Below are 20,709 nucleotides of genomic sequence, written 5' to 3'. Positions count from 1 at the left end.
CAGATTCCAGAAGGCCAAGAACTGGCAAGCTCACTTACTAGATGCGACTTGAGTTGGTGGTGACCCTTGGTTGTCTGAAATCAGAAGCCCAGAAATACAAGAAGACTTTTTCAATCTTGATCAATGGTGTGTGCAAACCCTGTTTATTTAAATAACAGCAGATAGTTTAATGTTCATCATTCAAAGTGAACTTTTTATAACTTTTTTCTCCAGGTTTATGCTTGCTTTCTGACCCTACTGCTGAAAAAAACTGCAGGATTTGTTGCTCTTTACGTACCAGCAGTTTAAGGTCTAAAGCCACTCTTACTGACCTGAGATCAGATAAATGCTCTCCTGGGAAGTTTTAAGTTATTTGCTGACACACAGTTGGATTAGGAAGGGTACAATTTTGTGCAAAAGCAGACAAAAGTAGAGATGTTCCTCTCCATGACAGATCTTTGACCCTTGGTCTTTGCCCTGGAAAAAAGGTTGAGGGAGCATTTTTGCAGAGTGTATGAAAATGGTCTGCCAGCTTTCTTCTCATGAAGAAGGCTAAAAAAAAAAAAAAATCTGCTTCAGCTCTATGGGCATAGAAAACCCCAGTCTAAGCCTTAGTGGAATTACCAGAGAAACTCTTGTGAACTTCAGCAGACACCAGCTCAGGTCCGTAAAGCAAAACTTTAGGATAGGGCTTAGGCTTTTTTTCTTTTTAAAAAAAGCTTGAAAATCTGCTGCAATGTCTTTCCAAGCCAATGAATCATAGTCATGGAGGATCTCTTGCTTCTAATTCTCACAGTACAATAAAATTACAGAGGCAGTGATTGTAGAGCTTAGGACACTAGGTCTGCATACACTTCAGAAGGGTTCTAGGTGTGGCTGGGAATGAGGGATGCTGCATAAAAAGGTTATTTTCTTGTCAAAAAAGAGTTTGTAAGTGGACTGGACAGGCAGTGTCTTTGTAGTTTAAATTCATGTGCTTTAATATATTTTTTTCTGCTCCTCCCACTCTCACTTTAGTGTTTTCTTGGAGAGGTTTTATACTGATCTGAATTAAAGCAATAATATTTTATACTCACAGGGATACTTGCCTGTTTTACATCTCTGGATGAATGTTAAAAAGCTGCATTACTACTTTTTCTTCTTTCTTGCTGTATATATTTGAGTGCCAGACTTATCAGTTCTAGTTCTCCCAATGCTGGAAAATGAATTTGCTTCAAATTATAGCTGTTTGAATGAAACCAGTGCACAAATGAAACCCATTATTGTATACTTACAATAGGGCCAAACCTCTGATCTCAATTGCAGTTTGGTAAGTGAAGAGTTGACTCTGATAACTTCAGTCAATTCACTTTGGACTTACACCAGGGAAGCAGAAATCAGAATCTGGACTTTCATGTTTAGTCTGGGAAGCATTTACAAATTCTTGTGGATGAAAGATACTAAAAATGTATGTTATTATTATGTTATTCCTTTTCCATATCCCACTTCACATCATAGGACTGACCATATATCCTGGGATGGTTCAACCCACACTTTTCCTAAATTTTACCCCTTTAATTTGATAATTATAGCTTGTTCATGTAGCAACTCTACAGTTAAGGTTAAGCAATCATTTTGATTTGAAACCATTCTCTTCAGTAGTGTCCTGGGAAATGTGAATGAAATCTTTTCCACCATTTTTGGAACTGGAATATGGGAAGTTAATCTTTTTCCAATTTTTAATTTAGCCAGCCTTTTCTTGCCAGCAGTTTACTTAAACTTCTTAATGTACAGTCTGCAAACTTGGCGTGGACATCTGAGGAATAATTTTGTGTACGTTAAAGCTTTGTTAATAATAGTCCCAAGCAAACTGCAAGAGGAGAAACTGCTGGTGTAATGTATATTAAATATAGCCAACAACTAGTGGAATAAAAGATCCTTGGAAACATTAAAAAACAATCCTGAAGTTGCAGTACTTACTGTTGTGCAACCACAAGAAGAAGTAATGTCTTCAGAAAAGTTTCGATGCTAAATGTGGTGACTGTCCTTGGGCTTGCAGCTTCTTTGCCTAGAGTTGTCAGTCCACAAATGTGTATCTGAAAGCTAAAGCTTAAGACTTTAATGAAAAACTGAAGCATAAAGTTTAAGTGGATGAGAAGGGAAATTTAATGTGGATGCATGAAGTTATAGTTCTGGAGCAAACAGACCTGAGGCCAACCCCAACTCTGTGGGACCCCATAGCTGTATGGGGAGATGGAGCCTGAGGTACCTAGGGCCTCTGACCCAACTCCTGCTGAAACCAGTGGGGAACAGCCTGTTAGTTTAGATTAAATTTCTCTCAGTTGATTAGGCCAAGTTTGGCGAAGTTTTGAAGCACATTTTCAAGCATGGGCTTCAGTCTTTTTGACCAGAACTTGCGCCGTTACTCTATAAGATGTGTGCACATCAAATTTTGTCCCAGCAGTATTGGTTTTTAATTTCTAAAAATAAGTTGACTAAGCCAAACATTTTTGCATGGGTCATCTGATCTTAAAGTGAGAATCGGAAAGAAACTTTGGAGCTCTTTTGAACTTTGGGTGGTTTTATATGACTTGCTGGTTCTTCAGTTAATAGTTTAGAAAAAAAATTGGACAACACAAACCAACATTGCAACTACTCTGATACATCCTTAAAATTTCTGGAATTATGTCAAACTTTGTTCATGACTGTAACTATCCAAAATCAAACTAAGACAAGCCAGGAATTTTAACACTAACTACATTTCCAATGATAGAGTTTTTTAGTATCTTCTGCTAAGGATATTGTATCAAAAAGATTGTACCTGAATCTTCTACAGACTTTTCCTCTTTAAGTTTTTCACAAAAAAGACTGGCGATGCTAATCCCTTATTAAATGAGGAATCACGGTATAGCGTGATAGAAAGGTTATCCAGAAAACTAATGGCAGGAGTGGGACTAGAGACAACTCTTAATGCGCTGAGTTAGCTGTTTCATCAGTGCCTTGCTAGAGCTGCCTAGCGTCAGAGACAGTTGGACTGTGGTCTTCTCCTATACAGTCTGTTCCTATGGCCTTACCTAAAGAGGAAGGGAGCTGTCTAAGCTCCCCTTGCAGCTCATGCCCTCTCTTGAAATGACAGCTCACTTTCTCAATTTAACTTTCTGCTCAGAGAGAAAACTAAAATTAAAAATGTCAAATGCGACTGGGGCGAGGGGGAAAGTACCCCCTATACAAAGAATTTTTAGAGTAGCTAGCAGTTCGGATAAGACTCCATAAATAACAGAAAAAAATAAGCTCTGAGACCTGTAAACCGTAATAGGTATCACTGAAGGCCTAGAACATAACATCCCACATAACAGCAAGCACAGTTTAGATTTTGTTCAATTAGGTATTCAAGTATACAAGCCAAATGGCAATGTGTAGTAGTAGTTATCACTGAAGATCAAGCATAGCTTTTTATCTTGGAGATGTGACAAGACTGATAGATGAGTATGTTATCTTGAGACCTCTTAAAAAATAAGCAGCAGCCAATCAACACCTCCCTTGACTATTACCCTGTTTAAAAAAATAGTCATTTCTAATACATTTATGAAGCGTATACGCTTTGCACATAGTCTTTTTTAAATAAAGTAGTTGCAATGGGAAATGTCCCTACTTACTACAAGTGATACAGAACAACTTTCCCACAGATGTCACCTATAGAAAGGTCTCCCTGCTGCCACCTCTAGCCAGTCCTGACAGCATTTAAATTCACATTAGAATCCATCCTTTTACATCTTTCACGGAGGAAACAACAGGTCTGGTTGTATCAGTGGATATTTCAAATAGCTTTTATTGCAAATCTTTTCCAGGCCTATCAGTTTCTTCCGGACTTTTGCCCTGCGAAAGAGCCGTATTATGTCAACAGGAAACATATAGGAACTTGTTAATTGCTGGTTTATTTTTCTTCTGCAGCAACATAGACTGCTTTTCTTATTGTCACTGGAAGGATCAAATTACGGCATGGAGATGGGGTGTTGGAGAAGAATTTAAAAGCAGTAAACTGGTTCAGGCTGGAGGAAGTGGGGAAGGGTAGGTCCCTGCTCTGTTGATAAAGCCCAGCGGTTCTTTGTTTTTTTTTCTTTTAAAACTTGCTTATAAATCTTGACGAAAAGGTATTTTTGGGAAACTGTGCCAAAAATCAAGGCAGTTGGGGAAAACTGGTCTGCTATCACAAGGTGATGCTTAATGCTGAGGTTTTTAAAGCTGTTACCACTGCCTGTGATAGCCACCATATCTGTGAGGGCTACAGAGCTCTTAAGACTTTTTTTTTTTTTTTTTTTTTTTTTGGCCTGTGCTGGAGTCCATATGTAGATGCCACCTCAGCCTTGCCTTCAGCAGAGATAGATACTTTCTTGAGGCCTTGTGGCAATAACATTAATACACACACAAAAAAAATATCCAAAAAGGATTAGAGTTGGCTCTTACGTGAAGAAAAGACTGAGGAAAGGGTGCTTGCTAATAAAGAAAGATGGAGGCAGCTCTGTAAAGCATTTGAGGATCTCCTGTTCCCAGTTCAGAAAACTTCCCATTCAACCAGGATGAGACCTTACACATGATCCTTTAATCTCAGACCAAGATCAGCTTTTAAACCCATTGTAACCTTTATTTTGGGACTAGGCTCTTGTTATAATTATTCCCTGGCTTCTCATTTTGATTATTGCAAGATTCTCTACTACCAGCAGAAGGTTATCTGCATTTATTTTGTTGGTACTGTTGTCTGAGAGGTGGTGGTTGGCTCTTAGTAGTGGGTGTTGTCCCTTTCTGGCTTTGCTTTCATCAGGAAGCACTGTGAAGCAGCTGGAAGAAATCCTTGATAAATATAATAATCATGACTGATACACAATTTCCTTCCATGATGTGTCACATAAGATACTCCCAGAGTTTGTGTTACAGTGGGCTGATGCATAACTGAATGTAACGTATGTCCCTAGATCCATATCTGAGAAAATATAGAATACTATCACCCTACTAACAATAGATTCCTTATCTGGCAAGAAGCAAAATGATCCTTGCTGGTATCTTTACGAACCATCATAACATGACTGAAAAATAACCCTCTAGTGTGAGGTGACGGGGTGTTTCTTGGAGCACATCCACTCAGCTCCCCAGGGAGACATACCTCCGAGTAATTCTTAGGGGAATATAGGGGTGTGAATATTTGCCTGGGAGAGAGAGAGTAGGTTTGTTGTTGAAAATATACTATCAGTGCCAGAAGCAGGATATCATATGCTATTCCAATATATTTAGTGACATTTGGAAGGCCTGAGGAGACAGGACTATTTCAAAGGAGCAGCGTGTTACAGAAAATAGTCTTTAAATCAAAGGGAAAAAATGGGAGCTAAGGAGACAGACTGATGATACGCTGAAGAGTTCAGTAATCGTCAGCCCGTGATCTTTGGTCTCTTCTGAAATTCTGTCAAACTCTGTCACTATTACACTAAAACTTTTCTGAAACAAAAACCAAGACTCTACATAAAACCAAAATAAATCATGGGCTATAATAAGGAACTCGTCAAACATTTTGAAAAGTAACAAGCAAGTAGCAGGGAATGTTTTACTAACCTGGTACTTCTGGTTGGTTACAATTATTGATATAAAAACTTCCTTGGAGGTCTATGGCTCTCTTAGGATGGCCACCTCTTATGCTGAATTGCATGTTTCCCAGGCAACAAATGCATTTTGCTTCTGTGCTTTAAGTTTATTTAGGGAGAAATGAGCCCATCAGGATGTAGGGGACCTAAAAAGGGGAAGGAAGAGGTACAGTTGCAACAGGAGAATATCAAGGAACAAGCAGAAAAGAAAATAAGCTTTATTCTCACTCATAGCCGGGTCCTGCATACCTCAGCCCAAGGAGTAGCCCCAGTGAAGTTAGTGGGGAAACCTGTGCAATGCAGGAGCGAAGCTGGCTCCAAATCGGAGGCATTTATCTGAAAATGCCTTAGAAGCAGAAAATCTATCAGATTTCAGTTAAAATAACAACAATTCTTTGCAGGCCTGCCAAATGTCTGCAGGCTTTGGGTGATTTATTGTCAAATCAATGCACGGTGAATGCCGAGGTCTGCGTTCCCCTCTTTCCATGCCAAACAGAGGAACCTTCACAAGACCTTGGCACTTGTCAGATTTAAATCCTTGGGGCAGTATTTCTCACCTCAAATGCAAAATTCACCACTTCCCTGTGAAAATCGGTACGGTTGAGAACTGTGCGTGTGGAGCACAGCTCACTGCTAGCATTTATACGAGATTCATTATGTGAGTTTTGGGTTTGTGCTAGGTAGTGTCAGAATCTGGGGAGAGGAACTGCTAATTGTCCTCCACCTCCTTCCCCAATAAACTTAAAATAGCTGCGTTAGAGCACAGTCTGGGCCTGCCTAATCTCAGTGCTGTTTTTTAGCCACAATCTTCTCGTTCCCACTCCCTCAGCTTCTTTGAAACATAATGAATTGGAATTACATGTAAATGCCAGCAATAATTCAAAGGGAGGCTGAAACACAATGTCTGGCCTCTAATTAGTTTTGCAGTGTGTGGCCTGTAAACTTGATGATAAATGAAGCAATTAGCCATCAGTGGCTTCAATTAGATGGCAGTAAAAATGGTAACAAAATAAAGTCACCAGTGAGGAAATTTGCTCTGAAAAGTGCTGCTGTGGGTTGGCTTTAAGCTTCACAATGAATTGGGGCTAATTGGCTCGTTTGTTCATTGTTTCTTGCAGGCAGCGCAACCGCCTAATTAGCGAGCGCTTTCCAGGGCCCAAAGAAAACAGGGAGGGAAGATGTGACATTGCTCCTCTCTTGAGGAGCAGCCTATCGCCCCATATTGAGCAAATCACCGTGGGGAGAGCACACCCTTCTCTTGCTCCCCTCTTTTGGAAGAGGAGCGAGCTGGTTTGCACCATCTGCCAGATAGATAGATAGTCACTTAAGCCTTGTATCCCATAGCACTTCTCAGACCTTTGATGACAAACCAAACTTCAGCAGAGCCCTTTCAGACCCTTTTCTTGAAGCAACAATCAGAAGTCAGGAGCTGGCTTACTGACATTGTACAGGGAGGAGAAGCAAAAGGCAGAGCAAGCCCTGGGACTGCTGAGCCTAGCAGAGCTCTCCAGCTACGCTTCACTGTGTAGCGTGTGGCTCTGTTGGTATTGACACCTAAGTGGAGGAAAATAACAACGCTACGGTACTTTCCTAGTGAGAGATTCACCAATGTTTTCCCACTTTGACCAGTATTTTATTCAAAGACACTCCCCTTTGTGTAAACAGGACAACTTAATTGCTACTGAAAGCAGACAATAGGGGAAAAGAGTCAGGCTGGTGGTAAAAACTCTTTTCTGTCTGTGATTCTGGATACATGCGTCTGTCCTCGCCTGTAAAGGCATGCCTATCAATGATGATTACCATTATTTTTACTGGGAGACACTGTGACTCTCTCATTTCTCATAAATGCTTTTCAAAGATGGTGAAGCACAAATAAGATAAAAGCGAAGTGTGAAAACACAAGAGATTTGAAAATCAGGGTTTACGTTTTCAATTAGGAGACTTTGTTATTGAAAACAAGAAGCCAATTTGTCAGAAGCAAAGGCTAATTTGTCTTCACCTCAGAAGACCGGAGGGAAACAATACACCCTGCTCATGCCAAACCCTCTGGCTGGGGAAAATGAAGGGCCACTTGATTCCAGTTGTCCTAGTTCAGCATCTGTAGGAACTGTGGTACATGTTTTAGAGCATAATGATTATTCCTTTCTGATGCTCGTGGTATCCTAAAACACATTCTAATCTAAATACAGCAACTGGAGGGGGAAAAATGGTATTACAGTGTCAACACCAGTTATGTGATTCAGGAGTAAACTAGTCTGGCCCTGCTGACAAATTTGATTTTGAAGGTGTTAAGCCCATCTGCTTCCACTGAAGCTATTGTCTTTCACTACAGATTTTACCAGAATGATACCACGATGACTTGGAGAGTCTCTGTGGAAATGACAAATCCACTTTGATACTATAAAAACGCTGCTGTGACACATAGTAATTAACACTGAGCTTGCTGCATTGTTTTAGCAGCTCTAGGTTGACATCTTTGGTGGCACTTCACTCATGGTGCATTCATTGCGCTGCACCCTCAGAGTTTTACCTAAAGCCTTTTGCCTGCTGATCTGCACTTCTGGGTGTCCTCACCCATGCCTCCAGGAGCCCCACATCCTGCAGGGACTCCTGCCCGCATCAGCCGGCTGTGGCTCAGACCCACGCTGTGCTCTGCAGAGACCTGTGTACACTCAGGAGATAAAAGCAAACGTTCTAGAAAGCCGGGATGTGTTTATGTGCAAAGTGATTTTCACTTACATGTGTCTCAACTCTACTGAATATCTTTTTAAGCTCAGGAGGTTCCTCAGTATTGCTGGCATTCCCTGGGAAAGACCAACAACCTTACGTGCTCAGAGAAGTGTACCTATTTCAAAATGACAAGTTTCCAACAGTACCCTGCTTATTGATTAAAACCAACTATCTCAGGAAGAAAAATCAAAATTTCAGTGCCATTCCCTCAGTTCCCTGAGTAGTTGAGCTGTGGTGTTCAGAAAGACTTTGTGGTATTTCAGAGAACAATCTACCATTTTGCTTCTCTTCAGGGAAGTGTGAAGTGATGCAGTTAGCAATCCTGGCTGACATCTGAATTCTTAACAGGAGGAGAATATTCTTGCAGAGCGGAGAGAAATAACTGAGGCTGCATGGCATCCCCTGCTAGCTGTGGTTATTATCAGTATACATATATTGCTAGCAAACTGCTGGGCTGGACGTTTAGCCCATAAACTAAAAATACTTTTAATGTTTTGCTCCTCTGTTCAGAGATTTGCAATTGGAAAAAAATAAGGTTGTTATTTAAAAACAGGCTGCGAAAATGAGACACATAAAATATTGCAGTATTTTTATTATATATAAAATGAATTCTCTGCATTTGTTTTTTATTACTGAGTTACACACAACAAATGAATATGCTCTGAGCCAACAATTTCTACTCTGTTACACATGTGCACTGTGTTCCTCTGACTGCATTGGGGTTTGACTAAGCCCTTCTACCCAGTTGAAAGAGTAGGCTGAATGATATTAGCTTAAGCAATGAGAGTCAACAGGAAATGGGGGATTTGGGATCTGAGTAGTAAAAGGAGACTTGGAGCATATCATTTGAACAATGGCAATTCTTGGCATCCAGTGGCTTTTTGCTAAAAATGAGAGTATATTCCTCAAAGATCTCCAATTTAAGGAATGTGTGGTGGGCTTGAAAGGGCTCAGAACCTCTTGCCTGAATGACACCACTGGGGCTGGAGGGCAGATGAAGACTGTAATCGCTTCCAGTTGTCTGCTTTGTACGGTTCAACAGGAATGAGTTAGAGAGCATTACTGTGAGCAATGCCAACGTGTAAGACATTTTGGATCACCAGTATGTTAAAACTGGTTGAATCTTAGAGTTAACAACATAAAAAACATAATTATGATCTTACTGTTTTATCTGCAGTGGTGACACAATATCTTGCCTACCCACTTCACAGCTCCCTGTAGAGTAATGGCTAAAAGCCAGATAAAATTGCCTAGAAAAACTTCAATATCTTTTTAGATTCAATGTAGAAAGACAATCACAACATAATAAAGAACAAAGTCCCCTCATCTTGAAGTAGCTTCTAGGAAGCATGCAAGGTCTGGACCTCCTTATGCTTACTTCAATATTAGAGTGTCATATCTTTGGAAAGATTCCTGATGTACATCAGTGGAAGCCAGTAAAGAGTAAGGTCTGATAACTTCATGCAGAGATGAATAACAGAGTAGATTAACAATCACAAATCATCCAGTATTGGAAGAGAACAAAGCTTTTCATCGTGAAACTGTATCTGGATGCAAGCAGCAGAATAGGGGTTTGTCACATCAGAGCACCTTCAAAAACACAAAGCAAACAAAATCAAGATCAAAGAGAAATTTGGGAAGCTGGTTTATAGAAGGATCTGAGCATTGCCGTTGCCAGGAAAGCTCCTTTTTTTTTCTTCCTTTTTTTTTTTTTCTTTTTATTTCCCTAGTCCATTGACTATGGTAACACCCTAAAGGTAGGAAGCAAGTCCATGACCCTTTCCATGTTGGCCCACAGTGCAGCATTAGGCTGTGTAATACATAAACCATATGTTGTCAAGCAACAGCCTGGCTCATCCTGCATGTTAATATTAGAGAGGACTGATACCATGCCACACGATCTCCACCTGTAGCTGTGCCTTGAACATCTGCATTAGTTTCAAATTGAATCTGAACCCTTCAGCCCCAGTTCATGCCGGGCTTTATTCTCATTTTTCTTCAGTGATTACTCTCTGCTCTTCAGTGATTGCTGTTACTGCTTAGAGCAACAGGAACAAAGACTGGAAATTGCTCTACATGCACACATGCCCATGATTTACCATTCTCGCCGTTAATACAAGATGGGATGTTGAAGATTAGTTCCTAGTTCCTTTCCATTATAGTATGTTTCAGAGTGACCTGTACATTTATTATCACTCTAGAGGGATTAGTTATCATTGGGTCAGATTATGAGATTAAGTGTGATTAAGAAGGTGTAAAATGGCAGAGGGTGTAAAGTCCATAACATGAAGAGAAACCTCATTCCAGGATTAGACTGTTACCCACCAGAGGCTGTTCCTCTCCGGATTCACCTGCCAAATGGCTTAGTCAAATACTCATTCCTTGACTCCGTTTACTCTCTGGACAGGTGAGAATTGCACTTAGCTACAGCCAATGAACATGGCAGCAAATGAATTAGTGCTTGGAAGGTCAAAATTCTTTCATGACAGAGTAGAGGTGAATAAATTTTTGGATGGGATGGTACGGAGCAAGAAATGAACGTTTGTATTCTCCAGGACTAGAACAAATATTATGAATGATGTTTGTCTAAGTCCTAATAATCATGCATGAATATAGGTGTATTTAAGACAGATTACTTTCCTTGAAACAAAAATGATCTCTCTAGACAGCAAGATGTGAAACATCTACTAATTTTTCAGCTTACAAAGGCAGGGCAAGAGAAACCTGTATATAAATCTAAATAATCCGTAGTCACATGTAGTAGTCTTTTCATGTCTGTTGACCTACTTCTGCAAGTGTTGAAGCAGAAATATTTCGAGTTTAAGAATAAGTTATTTGTGTTTATTGGTAACCTACAAACTATGTTAAGATGAATGGAGAAGACTTTATATTCCTTCATGGTGGCTATCCTTAAATTTGGAATAGAGGAATATGCACAATCCCTTGATGGCGTGTTCTAAGGGAAAACCAAAGGATACCAGGGCACCCTTCAAAATAGCTACTCATATTGGTAAGATGCTCAGGTGGACCAAATATCTTCTGGTGACCATCTTGGGCTAGTAAGTTCTCCATCTGCATCAGGAAAGTGAGGAAGAACATAAACCCTGGCGGCTGCAAGAGAATTTGTTTATTTGTTTGTGTGTTTATTGAGCCTATTCTGTTTTAAGCCACTCAGCCAAGTTTCATTAATTTCTCTGGCAATACTCATGACACTGGTGCAAACAGTTTCTCAGAACTCACAGAGACTTCTTGCTGCTATCCTGAACATGTCCTCTGTGTGGTTTCATCTTAGCACTCCTTTCCAAGTGAATGAGGAAATTAGTAAATGACAAGCAGTAGTTGAGCATTTACTGCTTTTACTTATCTAAAAGAGCTGCCTCGTTGAGCAAAGGCGGTATGGCACAGATAACATTTGTGCATAGTTTGAAGTCTGATGTTTTAGCAAGTGTGAAGTTCTGCCTGTCCATGGCATGAAAGGGTGTTTTTCAAGCTGCTTAGAAAAGGCCAAATTACTGACTTTGTCAAGTAGAAACTTGGATCTACTGAATCTAGCTCTCCTTGCTGTCACTACCTCCATAACAGAAAAGTTGTATTCTTTGGGTTCATCTGAGCCCCCCAGCTTCAAAGAAGGAGATCTGAAACTGCCTAAAAGACATCAGCCTCTTGTGAGCAGGAGACAGCTAACGGCTCGAGGTTTGCTGGGCCAGCTCTGCAGCTCTGTCCCCGAGCACTCTGTCACCGGTGGTGCTGGGCAAAGCCTGAGGGAACCATCAGAGACACCTGCGGATTTATTAAGGAAAACTGATGTCCAGCTAGAACTGGCACTGAGATGCAGAGGAGTAACACATACCACACGCAGAGAGCTGGAGGTATCTCAGGAGCAAGAGGCAGCTGGTAGGACAGCTGCTGTGGGCACCTCTTTTAAGGGGCTACCCAGATGCTGCGTGCATGAAGGGCGTATACTGTTAAGCAACTATGCATGACTGTAACGCTGTAGCAAAAGTTGCTTCCTTTTTTTCTATTGCTCTGCCTTCATTATATTTACTTCCGTGTGCTGATAACAAAATTCCAGTCCTTTGAGCTTTATCTTTAATGAATGAAAACAATGCCTAGGTGAGCAACAACTGAATGCTTTGAGGACCCATTCACTGTGCACCATTCTATAAGAAAAAAAGAAATAATAAAACAAAACCCCTTAGTCAACAACAGGAATAGTAAAGGAGATTAGAAGCCCCTTTCTCATCTCTACCTGTAGGATGGAAGAAATAAATGCCAGGAATGAGTACTTGCCTGAAAGTTAGTAAAAAGATAGTAACAAGGATAGGCTACCCAAACCACCTCTCGTGCCTGGCAGATGCTGTGTGTAATCAAGATACAGGGCTGGTGTGCACAGTGGAATGACGAATGGTTATCTCATTTAAGCTGCAGTGAATAAAGCTCTGAGAAGAGCTGCCAGGCTCCCTTTTACATACGCATTTTCTGCAGCCAGATGAAAGTCATCTTCTAAGAGCTGGCAGCTGCTAACAGGGTGTGCACCAATGGGCTCTATCCAGAGGTGAAGGTCTTTTCCACAGAGGCAGAATGCATTTTTGGCAGCTTATGTTGCGCAGAGAAATCAATGGGGTTTTGTAACTGCTTGTTATCTGAAGGCTCTGTGTTATGCTGTGCAGTGGTCTTCAGAGCAAGGTGGATTACAAGTAGATTAGAATTGTAATGAATAAGGCTTTGCATCAGGCTCTTGCTGTTTGAACTTTCTGCAGTTCACAGTGCAGGTCTCCTTATCGCTGAGCTTCTCCCAACCAAGATTCTGAGGAAAAGAAGAGTTTGTAGTCGATGGGCCTTTTTTTTTCTTTTCTTTTCTTTTCTTTTCTTTTCTTTTCTTTTCTTTTCTTTTCTTTTCTTTTCTTTTCTTTTCTTTTCTTTTCTTTTCTTTTCTTTTCTTTTCTTTTCTTTTCTTTTCTTTTCTTTTCTTTTCTTTTCTTTTCTTTTCTTTTCTTTTCTTTTCTTTAATTCTGGTTACTTGTGTTGTAATATGGTTATAAATGATTTCCTGGTGTGCTAACATAGTAAAGGTAGATAGCGAGGTAGCCCGTACCCTAAGGAAGTTTGCAATACAAGAAGATAAATAAAAAAACCTGTAAGGGCATAGAGAGGCATGCAGAGACGGTGATTTTCTTCTGCCTTTGCAACAGAAGGGAAAGAAGAACTTCAGTTTCTCCTGTTGGCATGCCAATATGCTATCCATTAGTCCACATAAAATGTAAATGATGCTGACGTTCTCTTTTCACAGAATCACTTGCTATTTATAGTCCAGTAGCCCTGACATCTATAGCAAAATTCCCAAAGATTCAGTGGGGTTGTGATCAAGGCCTGTGAGTCAAACGCTAGCTCATGGACATAGATGGTGCTGGACCAGATCTATGGGATGAAGGAGCTGGCTGATGAACAGCTCTGCCGGCAGAGACTCTGGAGCCTGCCAGCTCTGTTGTGACAACACAGGCGGCATGGGACAGGTAGGTGAAACAGGAGAGAGCTGACAACTGGATCTTGGGCTAAAACCATTGGTAGAAGAGGTGTTCTGAATTATAACTGCCACCCTATGAACGACGCAGTTAGTGTACTGTGAAAATAATCAGTTTTAGATTGTTGTTCTGGTCCAAAACACACTCTGTAAACACTATTAAATGGATGTCTGGACGAAGGGATATGTGATTCTGAGATATCATTGAATCTGCTATCAGAGAATATGGATTTTAGTGCCAATGCCAGAAGGCCCTGCTTGTCATAAGCAAAAAAATGCACCGAAAGGTGACCAAACAAAGGGTGTTACTGTCAACTTGTGATTTTATTACGGCATCCATATTTTCTCCTTTTTTTTTCTAAAGTCTTAGTTTCTCGATATGTATAATTACCTGAGAATCTCTCTTAAGGGGTTTTTTGTTTCTTCTTATTAATTTTAAATACATCTAGTCCTTAAGGAGCAAAGCTTATATATGCTGGGTGAATATAAGTTGCTGAGAAATCTGAAGGCACATGAAAATTAAAAGGGGTCGTTGCTTTGCTCTGGTTTGTTTTTTAGAGACGTTGTGATTTTTAGGCCACTGTCCTGATTTTTTTAAGACTGAGTCAATGTTTTTTTGAATCCTTTGGTTTTTCTCTGTCTGCGTTCTGAGAAACCTCTGCAAGAGGATCCACACAAACCCGCAGAATGGGCCTGTCGTGTGCTGTCTCTGAGCTGATTTTGCTATGTTTCATAGGAATCCTCCTTCCCACCTGGGGAGGGTGTGGGAGCTGGAGATGAGCTTTCCTTGGGCACCAAAGGTTAGAGGCTTAGAAACGCTGCCCTTCCCTCCTGAAAGCCAAGATGACAGCAACGGAAGAGAGAGTTAGGAAAAAGGGAAAGAAAAAGTGTTTGTGATATATTCTGAATACTACTGTGCTATTCCTTGGCTGCTGTCCTGTAATTATTAAAACATGCTGTTGGCTAATACATGTATTTTATTTCCAAGGGGTTTGCGCAGAATTATTCACATTTATGCATTTCTTATCTCATAAGCCTGGATATGAGTAATAATGGCAGACACCTGATTGTCCTGAGCAGCCTAACACCAGCCAAATGAATTCTCCAATTCAAACCAACAGTTAGCAGCCGCTTCTGGAAGTGGGACTTTTTGACGTGGAAGCAACATTATTCAGGTTAGATGTTTTAAAGTATTGATGGTATTGTCTTTAGATCTTTTACTTGTGAATAGGTATAGTTGGCACGGCAGTTATAATACTGGACATTACTTGACCCAAGATTCTCACCTCTGATAGCAGAGGCAGTTAGAGGAATATTACTCCCTCACTGTGTGCAAGGCATAAGGCTATTCTGCCTATGGAAAAACTGATGACTTCAAATGGATCTGAACACCTGCTTACCTTTCAGCACTTACACTTAGACTATGGGTTGGGTTAAAAACATAGCTTCAGCAACCTTTCTGCCTGTGAAGTTCCCACTCCTTAGGTGTGAGGTACATTAGTCTTCTCAGGGGCTAGCTCTGATCTATCCTTCCTTGCTGTCTTGATATTCTCTCCGGGACTCACCTAGCAACAATGCCACTGTTCAGATTAACAAACATTTAAACAACAAACCTCACTAGATTCCCTATGGATATTCCTCCCCCTGAAAAAGCCCAAGCTGCAAGGCTTCTGCCTTAAGGATGCAATTAAGCCTCCAATTAACAAGTACATCAAGTCACACCAGAGCAAAGCTCTTTGTTTATTGGGAGCAAAGCTAAGTAGCTGCCATCAAGCATCCCCTTGGCTGAAACCATTAACACCTACTGGGGGTTGCTTTGCCTTTCCCCACCGGCACAGGACAGCCAGTCCCTCCTGTCACAGGGAAGCAGAGTCACGCCTTCATCTCCTTGTCTCCTGGCTGACTCCAAGTCAGCCTGGCCCCAGACCTGCCCCCGCTCCCGCAGTGTCTGGCTGCCTGTCTGGGGCTCCAGGAAGGGCCTGAGCTGTTGGGGCACCTCGCTGGCTGCAGCCACACTCCCTCGCACTCCGTCTTACTTCTCCCTCTGCAAACCGAGGGCTGCCATTCCTTCCACCTTTACTGGCCTACACAAATGGTGAGAGTTTCAGAGCATCGCAGCCAGTGCAAGAATTTGTATATTTTAGAGCCCAGTACCTGGAGGGGTAAAGGGGAGGAAGACAAGGTGTTAGATTTGGCACCTGATACTATACTACTAGCAAATGGTCTTTTCCATCTCACTATCTTGGATGAATAATCACAGTGAAACTGAGCTAACAGTCATATATAAAAGAGAACCTCACCAATGCAAGGAGAAAAAAAAGTCAAATGAGATTTCCCCTGCGGGTGCTCAAGCACAGAGTTGTAAGGAGCTGAAGACGGCATTGCCCAGGTGGTTCCCTGGGCATCTGGGGGGCCACGGGCAGTGCAGGCTGCCTGGCTTGCTCTGGGGGCAGCTCTGGGAGCCCGGGGGTGACAGCTCTGTGAAATGCCCTCCAGGAGCCTTTTCCCCCAGTCCACTTGCTTTACTTTGAATGCCAGGTTTAGGATGTGCCCAAGAGATGGTACCTTATATTTCTACCGTGAGTTTTTATGGAAAACGTCTGTCCATAGATTTAAGCCTAACCAGACTTTGCCGTATCAAGACCCGGCTGCCATTTCCTGACGGATGATTTGTCCTGTGACAGCTACAGGAGAGGCTAATGAAAAATGAGAAGAATGTGCTGGCCATCTTAGCAGCCATATTTCACAGTGTGGTTTTGAAACCATTTGTTTTCTTAATTTCCTGAGGTCAACGGTTACAGGAGACGGATGTCACCACATGTGCTCATTTGGAAAAATAGCAGTGGTCAGGCTTTAGGTTAGTGAACAGTGTTATGGAAAGGCAAATAAATTAAAAAAAAAAAAAAAAGCTTATTTGTTTGGGAAATGGTCAGGATTTTTAAAATCTCCGTTCAGGATGTTGATTACGCAAATTCAGCAGGCCTTTCAATTAATTTATGATTGCTTCCAGAACTGATTAAACAATGCATGAATATTCAGAACTACTTTTGGCTTTTTAGAATTAATATTAAGGCCTTCTTGAATTCAAGTACAACTACAGATAGACTCTCTACCAGGGGGCTTTTGTTCTAAAGTTAATAAGAAACCTTGTTGTTATTCCTCAGGTACTGGAAATGCAGTCACTTAGGATACCAGTCGAACACTTGAAGATATGGTTTATTAGGGAAAGCAGTCACTGCTGTTTACTGAAGAGTCTAAAAGCTAGGAGGTTTTAAATAAAATACTTCAATTTAAAATGTTAGACTAATTCAAGCAGCAGAAGTACACTAGTAATGTTTTTAGCCTTTATATAGTATCCTCACTCCTAGCTCCAAAATACTTCCCAAATAAGGTTACACATCCTGACTTCACAAATGCGGAAGCCTGATGGAATTTATTTATGCTTAAGCGCAAGGCGAAAGACCCGGAGCCAGCTGTTTGCAGGGCCGGGAGTGAGCACGGGGCTCTGTGCTCGCCAGCCGGTGACAAGCCCTGGGAGCAGTGGGTCGCCCGTCAGGTGGGTGTGTGCGGCTGGCTCCGATCCCCTGGGACTCCAGCAGTTTTAAAACCCAAATTGACTTTACCTTTGCAGCTGCTGGATGGAAGTACAGCCCAGCTGGATGTGGTCCCTCCCTGTGGTGCACACTGCGTGGTGCAAGACACCTGGACACAACCAGACGGTGATTTGATTCAGTGCCTGTGCAGTATTCCTCTTGCGCAGGCAGGCTGTCCTGTTATTAGCCTTGGGTTTATCACACGGTACCCACTGGCTCTCCTGGAAGTGATGTGGGCTGGTCCCCCTAAGTAGGGAGCTGAGAATATACTGCTTCTGGCAATAATTAAGGAGCAAGGCGATGCTCCCTCCACTCCTTCGGTTTCCTGGCTGCGTCATGCAGTGCATTTGTGTGATACTCAGTGCTGGCTAGCGATGAAAAAGAAAGGAACTGGAAGGAAAGGGTATGACAAAAACGAATGGTATGGTATAACAAAAACTGGTTACAATGCATGAGAAGCAAATATGGAACAGTTATGCTTAAAAATGCTGAACAGATGGCACAGGACAATGCAAAGATTGTTTAGCATTACCCTGAGGTATAGTGAAATATTGTCAGAGGTGTGGGAATGTAGTGAGATTTTCCAAAGAGGTCTTCTGGGACTGCTCACACACCCCAGCGTGTTGGCAAGTGTTGGGAGACAAATTGAAACTAATAGCTGAGCAGGTGAGACCAACAGGATCTGCACTCATGTTGTTAAAATCAGGCTTTAATAATGCAGAGCGGGACAGTGCCATATATTTGAGAGCTACTTTTGTTGCCATTACAAGTAATTTATTTTATGCAGACATCGGAAAAGATAAATTACTAGTAGCTGGGGCAATTAGTATGTTAGGCAGAAACACTGCAGCTCTTCTTTCAAATGCCAGTGTCCATACACAGGAAAATTTACAGGGAGCTGTGAGGCTAGGCAGCCACTTCACAGTGCTAGAAATGAAGGCACTTATTAGATTTAAACCAAACTTGAACAAAATACATTTAAATTAAGGAAAAACCCCTAAACAGTCTAATATTTTCTGAAAAAATTTAACTGCTACAGTTGGTTAATTGCACAAGTGTTTAAAAAGGAAAAAATAGTGAATTACACTGGATTTTCTTAATGCTAATTCATATATCACATTAAAATAATTAAAGAAAAAATACTACGTCTTTCTTGACTTCTGTCTGAAAGTAGAAGACAAAAGTTGTCAAACATTTGCATGTGGTTTCTGTGGAAACAGCCCAAGAGTGTTTTCAGTTAAAAGAAAAAATGCTCCAACTTTTTTGCAAATTATATTGGCTTGGGATGTGATGGTGCTGGAGAATTGTTTTCTGTTGTATTTGTAGAAAGAAAACTTTTCAGGGGTTGTATGTCAAACTTGAGTTTTTCCTGTTTTCCACAAAATCAGCAGGTGGTACTTGCAAGCAAACTCTATCTTCTAATTAGGCAAAAAATCACAAGCAGAAAATATATGGGGGATCTGCAGTGTATTCCAGTGTGAAACTTGGCAAGAAAAAGTTTTGCCTGCAAAAATCAGGGCTTGCTTACTACATTAGGCACTTTTTCAATATGCAATAAGGACATGAAACATCTCCTGAGTGCTCCCTAGAGATGGACAAAGTTCTCTCTTGAATTCTTTCTTATGAGAAGTGCACGCAAGTAATTTTTTAAAAAGGTTTCCATGAAGTAAAAAAGCAAAAACTGAAAACACTGTGGGGTTATTTGGGTATTCTTTTTGTCATTGTTGCCTCAAACAAAACCCAGATAAATCACTTTTTGACAAAACCCTAGAAATTCAAAGACCGTTGTTTACTTATTTAATTTCTGCTGAAAGTTTTCAGGAGCTGTTTTCTCTCTGCCTGTCAGCTCTCCTAACATCCTCCTCCCTTCAGGAAGCATCCCAAGTATCTTTTTTTTCAGGATCGCTTCATGAGCCTGTGCTATTGTTTACAAATATTAAAACTCTCGATGGGAATACACGATTCCTATGAATTCCTGCCTGTATTGTGTTTTTAAACTCTACATTTATAAAATTCGGCATTTTGGCTGTGAAGAGTTTGATTCTGCAGTTCTGGCCAAGAAAAAACCCTTCTGCGTGAATGTCAGATGTTAAGACACAGGGACCAAAACAAATTGCTGTTGGCCTGATAATCCTCAGGCTTGTGATCCTTCAGGAGAGCGTGGTTTGGAGGTGGACTTGGGCGGAAGGCTGTGCCCTGGAGGGGAGTTTCACGGCTGCAGAGGGCTGGCAGGAGCTGACTCGGGGCACTGTAACACCATCGTGTGCCCTCCCGGCATCCTCTGAGCTCTCAGCTGCCCTCTGGAGCTGGAGCAGGCTCCTCTAACCCAGCCTCCAGTACTCATAGGCCATAAAATATTTCTTCTTGTTGTTCCTAAGGAGAACTGTTGCCTGCTTCGCCCTCTAGCCTTTGAAATCTGTGTCTCTCAGACCCGGCGGGTCTCCTTATGCACACACAGGAGCCCAAAGAGCCCTTAGGATTACAACAACCCCTTTCTATCTTGCTGCACCCTCTGAGAGCTCCTTCAACAGCCCCACCGAGGGCCACCTACCTCCAGCGCCTGATTTATTGCTTCTCCTCCTCCCGTTGTTGCAGGAGGTCAATGCCACACTGAGGCAGTGACAGTTTCCCGGTTGGTGGTGGCCCTGCCTAGCACGGCTCTCCTCGGGGAGGTGGGTGGCCTGGCTACACCAGTGCCAGGGCTGATGTCTGACAGACGGATGAGGAAGTCAGCAGGACATCACTTTTTTTGCTGTTGGTTTTTGTGTTGTTTTTTTTTCCCCCCTCGCTGGAGTTGTCAGGCTTTCTGCTCGCGGTATTTTTAAACTTGGCTTCCGACAGCCTCTGGGGGGGGAAAAACTGCTTAAAAAACTTATCGTCTTTTTTGGAGGGTAAAATAGTCCAGTGAAGCGAATGATGCAAATAAATAGCCAAAGAACGTCAAAATGAAACATGAACATTTACACACAGCTTTGTTGCTATATCTTTTTTGAGTAGTTTAAGAAAAAATTCATAGGAAGCAAAAGAATTTTATTCTTAATGCAAGCAACAATAAAATAAACAAAGCACATTGCATCCAGCAGAAAACATGGCTGAGAAGAGCTCTACAGTAAAGCTTCATCGTTAATACTTGATTTCTCCATGACTGTAGGCAGGGACACTTTGTGTCCATAAAACTGAATCAAGCTTTATATTAGAGAGAATTCAATGACCCTATACCTGATTCTTCCTTGTCTTACACCAGGGTTCGTGGGTAGCATGGCTGATGTTAGCGGGG

Source organism: Opisthocomus hoazin, chromosome 2, assembly GCF_030867145.1.
Source record: "Opisthocomus hoazin isolate bOpiHoa1 chromosome 2, bOpiHoa1.hap1, whole genome shotgun sequence".
Lineage (NCBI taxonomy): Eukaryota > Metazoa > Chordata > Aves > Opisthocomiformes > Opisthocomidae > Opisthocomus > Opisthocomus hoazin.
This window is presented reverse-complemented; position numbering follows the sequence as displayed.